Source organism: Balaenoptera ricei, chromosome 4 (genome assembly GCF_028023285.1).
Source record: "Balaenoptera ricei isolate mBalRic1 chromosome 4, mBalRic1.hap2, whole genome shotgun sequence".
NCBI classification, from domain to species: domain Eukaryota; kingdom Metazoa; phylum Chordata; class Mammalia; order Artiodactyla; family Balaenopteridae; genus Balaenoptera; species Balaenoptera ricei.
The window spans coordinates 8,147,421-8,153,420 of NC_082642.1; the positions used below are offsets into that span (position 1 = coordinate 8,147,421).

General features: G+C 45.2%; 1 long non-coding RNA gene across 3 annotated transcripts in view; it reads left to right on the plus strand.

Moving 5' to 3' along the window:
- The window catches only part of LOC132364496 (uncharacterized), a 75,021-nt gene extending 69,451 nt beyond the window's left edge, over positions 1-5,570 (plus strand). For all 3 annotated transcript variants that reach the window (XR_009502817.1, XR_009502818.1, XR_009502819.1), the window contains 3 exons: positions 239-436; positions 4,164-4,209; positions 5,385-5,570. This is a non-coding gene — a long non-coding RNA (uncharacterized LOC132364496). The remainder of the gene's footprint in view (positions 1-238; positions 437-4,163; positions 4,210-5,384) is intronic.
- Positions 5,571-6,000: the final 430 nt, after the last annotated feature.

The window sequence follows — 6,000 nt, forward strand, 5'->3', positions numbered from 1 at the left end:
GGTCCCCACTGCCAGCTGCCACAGAGGGAGCAAGACCCTTTGCCTCAGTGCTGGTTGAAGATCTTTGCAAACCTATTAAATGAGATGGAAATCCACCCACAGTCCGCATTAAATATTAGTTACATGTGAGTTGACTTGTGGTTGACTAGGTGATATGCTCTTATGGTTTGTAAGCATTTCATTAGACATTTATTTTTAGTTTATGGTTTTATTTTTCTGTAATCAATTTTCTTTTCAGGCCTTGAACATTCTGTGGGCCATTACAAAGCTCACATCCTCTGTGCCCGTGGGGCTTCGTGATTCAAGCGGCCGTGACCAGGCCTGTCTGGGTGCAGGCTCACCGGCAATGTGGTGAGTGACCGTCTCCTCGTGACTGCACATGCACACGGAAGTACAAACTGCAGTGTCAACAGGCTTCCGGGACCCCGCCCATGAGGTAAACACACGTTTCCCCACACACCTGTTACAACAGGACTTCCTGGGCCATCCACCTTCCTCTTACTCACAGGTTCTTCTCCACTCCACACTTCTCCACTCCCTGGAATTTGGGCCTAGAAGGGTCAACTCAGAGCTTGAGGTAGTAGAAATTCTGGGCCCTGAATTTTCCATGGCTGACTAGGGGTGACAGCATGGCCGCCACTCAGAAGCCCCTGAGGTCAGAGACGGGAGCTGAGGGTGGAGCGCAGGCTGGGCAGAGAGAGGAACAGCTGAGAGAAAGGATTCAGGACCCCCCCAGGTACAGGAGTCTTGGGGCGAAGAGATGGAGACAAAGCCGGGAGGAGAGGGAGAAAGTGGAGGGGGCAGGACCACAGTGCAGGGCCGAGGCTGGGAAGCTGCTGGGAGGACAGGCCGACTCCCGGCAGATTCCAGAAGGCAGCCTCATCTCCTTGGCTCTAGCAGGCACTGCAGTTTGTGTGTCAGCAATCACACAGCTCACCTGGGCCCACCCTTCCCGGCATCATTCCCACGCCTGTCCTCCCCAACTTCTTTGTCCAGCTCCTCTTGGAGATACAAGGGGTCCTCCCCATGTGTGGAGACTTTCAGACATGAAAATCACAGCAGATTTGGGGGCTGAACATGTTAGCTCTGGAGCCAGACTGTCTGGGCTCAAACCCCAACTCTGTGCTCAATCACCTGTGGGTGTTGCCGAAACTCGGCCCCTGTTCCCCAGTGCTGAACAGAAACACGGAGCCAGAGTTTGGGGTGAAGTAGAAAAGAGTAGCTTTTATTGCTTCGCCAGGCAAAGGGGGCCACAGCAGGCTCATGCCCTCAAAACTGTGTGTCCACCCTGAAGGGGGTAGTGAGGAGTCTTATAGTGTTCAAGGAGCAGGGCGTGATCAGCTCGTGGACATTCTCCTGACCGGTTGTTGGGGAGGTAACTGGAAGTCGGCATCATCAACCTTCTGGTTCCAGCCCGTCTGGGGTCTACGTGCTTGTGGGCAGCGTACAGCTACCTTCTCCCGCCTGGGGGGTTTCAGTATCTGCAAAACAGCTCAAGGGACATGGCTCAGAATATTCTCTATAGTCCTTGAGGAAGAACTAAAGGTCCATGACTTTGTTTAATGGCTAAAGTATTATTATTTTGTCTTGCTTGACTGTTTTCCTTTCTTTCTGCATTTTCTCACTTCTCTGATTAAATTTATCCTCTGACTAAAGTTCTTCTACAGACAAAAGGCAGGCAGAGGACATGGGTGGGGATCTATTCTGAGAAGGCCTCGTAGGGTCCTGCTCGGTTACGTGGGCCCTGGGCCTACTTCTTATCAGGCCTCAGTTTCCTCAGTTGTAAATAGGATAAATGGAACGGGAATAGTTCCCACTTCACCAGCTTGTCGTGATGTCACCTGCAAAGTGCCTAGAATATAAAGACTCCACAAGTGCTTCGTTATTGTTACTTTAAAGTATTGTCAAAACAGGATCACAAAATTGTGGCACATATTAATGTTTACATTAACAAGTTATGATTTTAACTCAAAAAACACAATGGTATGTAACTGTGCTATTCTCAGGTAATTACAAGTTTGTTTTTCTTTAATTAATTCGCAGCACCTGAGAGGTGGTATAGGCACATCATGGGACACAGATTAGAAGTGAACGAGAAGCATCTGTGTCCTTGACTATATAGTAAGCCTCATCTGGAAATAATGTCAAAAATCTAAATTTGAGATCCTTTGTGAATGTTTGTCTCCAGGCCAAATGCTTTTCGTCGTCCCTCTGTGACCCCATTGCCACTCCCGTTCATATCTTAAAATGACTACAGCAGATAAGTGTGGGAGTTGGCTTAGACTCCACTTCCTAGCTCTCTGATTTCAAAATTAGATTAACAGGGTACGAGGAGATATATTCTATTATATGCTATAATTGGGAGATATATATATCTTAAGACGCAAACGTAGAGGGAGAAATGATGCAAGGCTAAAACTCGTATGTCCTATAAACAATTGAAGTCAGAACAGTCTTTAAGGAGGTGAAGGCCCACAGGTCCCGGCCACAAGAGAACTGTGGGAGGAAAGGCAAGCTCTCTCTACCGCACAATTTTGTTATAACTCATCTTGTTTGTGTGCCCAGTAGAAGCTGTGTATAAGACCAGCGAGGAGTGGACGATTTTCAACCAAATGGCACTTCAGGGCTACAAACATGACTCTAAATTACAGCAGCCCACAAAGTAGGAGCCTGAGAGGGACGCAAAGTTAGCCCCGCCCCACGGTTTCCCCTGGAAACACCAATGCATGAAGGGCTTTGCAGCTGCTACCCAGGGAATGTTGCTTGCAGATCTTTAAAAACAGGAGCCTTGGCAGCTCTCTGGGCAGCTGAGATGAAAGCCTACCTAGACTGGAGCAGACTGGCTGACCTTTCAAAGGCCCTTTTATCCTTGAGCGCCTGCTTTTGATGTGGTGCTGAGTATTTTTCAACTTCCTATCAAGAAGAGTCAGGGAACATATGAAAAATAAGGTCGGGTTCTACACTCATTGCCTCATGCATTTTTAAAAGGTTTTATAAATGGATAAATATTGTAGTCAGTCGATAAATAATAATTTCAACAAGATGAGAAATTTAAATTTGTCTGTTTTGCAAATCTAAGAGTTCAAAATTCCTATGAAGGAATACTTGAGGGGGGAAATGCCATTTTTTTAAAGGTGGGAGACAAGTCATTGTTGACCCCCGCCCCATAGGAGGAACAAAACACATTTTTGTTGAGTGAATGAGATATTAAGGAACACAGCTTTTCATGTCTTAATGTTTATTATTTTGGAGGAAATAAAGTCAATGGATAATGAGGACAACTTTAAAAAATAGCTGACATTTATTGAATACACTTTATCTCAGTTACCTATCGTTGTGTTAAAAACCACTACAAAACGTAGTGGCTTAAAAGAATATTTTATTATTTCTTAGGATTCTATGGGTTGATGGGGCTCAGTTGGGGGGTAATTCTGCTCCACATGGTGTCTTTTGGGGCTGGAATGTCCAAGATGGCTATCTGGAGCCTCGGCCGGGATGGCTGGAACAGAACAGCTAGGGTTTCAGTGGGCATTTATCTTTCTCTCCAGGGGGTCTCTCCAACAGGATGGCCTAACTTCTTTATATGGTGGCTCAGGGCTCCAAGAGCAAATGTCTCAAGGGGACGAACCCCTATGTGCAAGCACTAATTAAGACTCTGCTTCCATACCACTTGCTAGTAACCCATTGGACAAAGCAAGTTATCCAGCCAAGTCCAGAGTCAGGGTGGGAGGGCATTACACACAGGCTTAGTATTGGGAGGCGTGGTTCACTTGAGGCCACCAGTGTAAGTCAACCACACAACCCACTTGCCATACCTGTGTTGGACACTTTACATTAATTTATCCTCTTTAAAAATTAGAATACCCTATAAAGTGGATACTACTTAGAATCTTCATTCTAAGATGAGAAAACAAAGGCACAGAGAGGTTATTGACTTCATTACCCAAAGTCACACTGGTGAGAAGTGACAGAGCTGGGATTGAATTCAAGCCATCTAACCCCAGAAAACCTGAACTCACAAGTCTTAAAGCAGAAGCACAAGAATAGGAAATTATTAACTTCCAAAAGTAAATAATATCTCAGAAATATTTAGGTAATATTTGATTCAGAAGTTTATACATTCAGTAGCATTTATGAGAAATTTGTCCTCCTTTTTCTAACAGAGGTCATATGCATCTTATCTCCTAAAAGAATCGTGAACCAGGAGAGGTAAGTGCACTGGCTTGATGAGTTCCATTGACCTGGGTTAGAAATTTTCTTCTCCTTAGTCACTGAGTCACTTGATGACTTAATTTCCTCAACTATAAATTGGGAATGATAATCTCTAACTTGCAGAGTTGTGGTGAGGATTAAATGAGATAATATAGTGAGTGCAAAGTACCTAGAATGTTCTTGATGTGTAGAAGGTGTTCATACCTATGTATAAGTATGCATACTGGACAGAGCTAAGTGTGATGGGACATATGGGGAGCAGATTTTAGGGGATTCATGCTCTCCTACATGAGCTCACTGGAGAATAATTAGGGCGGTGAGTTTTAACCATAGCATAGGCTGTTATGCTCACCCACAGCTGGGAAGCATGGACCAAAACAGAGTGGGAGAAATTACAGGTCTGAACATCCCAGCCCAGAAACAAAAGAAAAATAGACACCACACTCCCCAGAAGACTCATGGCTGGTATCCTCACAGAACTAGTCTAACTGATCTAACCCAACTTGACCAGGCTCTATTATCTGCAAATTTAATCCAGTTCTAAGAATCTTTGGGGGCATCCCCCAAATTTGGAGAGTCAGGTACTAGCTGAGTACAGATCGATGATCTATTCCTGGTCACCTTCCAACACAGAAAACTATTTTGACTCTAGTGAAGATGTGGAAAAGGGGAGAAAGAAAAAACAATTCATCATGGGTAACTTGCCAAACCTTAGTTTCCATTGTCTGGCTATGCCCACAGCTGTCTGCAGGTTTTGAGGCAATTTACAGCTGGAAGAAACAGGACTCCGCATTTCTTCCCTCGGGGTTTGAATGATGGCTTTTTCCATGGTATTATGGTCACAGTTCTTCACATGAGTTATGGCAGCTTTAAATTACAGCCACAGTATTATGGGAAAAAGGATAAATCCCTCACTGCCTTCTTTTATCTCCAAAGCAGTTGGGAAATGGGGAGGAGGCCACTTACCCAAAAGGAATAAAATGATGTTGGGGGATGTGCCTCTGTCAGAAGAGGCAGCTGGCAGCCGGCTTTGCTGAAATGCTCTCAAATGCTAACACGTTATTATACAAATCTCTCTTTCCCAGCTGCAAGAGGAAGGACAAAGTAAAAGAGGATAAGTGAGGAAGATGAGACCAGGGCAAACCCTCTTAAAATCTGCTCATTCCATTTAGGTCACTGGCGGTAACTGCCCAAATACTGCTCTCCGAGGACTCAGGGATACTCTCTTCCCAAAGCAAGTTTTTTGGTTTTTTAAAGGTAGTTTCCAATAATCCCTTAAATGTGTTTCTCACTATCTTACATGCCTGAGTAATCGCCGCGCGTGGTGCCTCACTACCATGGTATGATTTCCAGCCTGTTAACTAGTAAACTCGTGTGAGTGAATTTAACCTCATTAAGCTCAGTTTTGTCATCTGTGAAATGGACACCACAGCACATACATCGCCGTGTTATTGGGGTATAGCCAGAAGAAGTTGTTTGCACCTTCCTTTCTCTCACCTTCTTCCAGACTATTAACTCTGCATCTATTAACTCTGCATCCCACGTGCCCCTGAGATGGATTCTCTCCTCTCCATCATCTTACTGACGCATTATCTCTCTCCTGAACCATGGCAGGATCCCCTAACAGATTTCCCTACCTTGGACAATAGAGAGATCTCCAGAATGCACACTGACCGTCCTTTGCTCGTTCCTGTTGGCTGTAGCGTAAGGTCCAAACTCCAGAGCAGAGCGCCCGAGTCCCCGAGATCTGGTTCTGTGGATCCCCCTACTCTGCCCCCTCCCTCACCT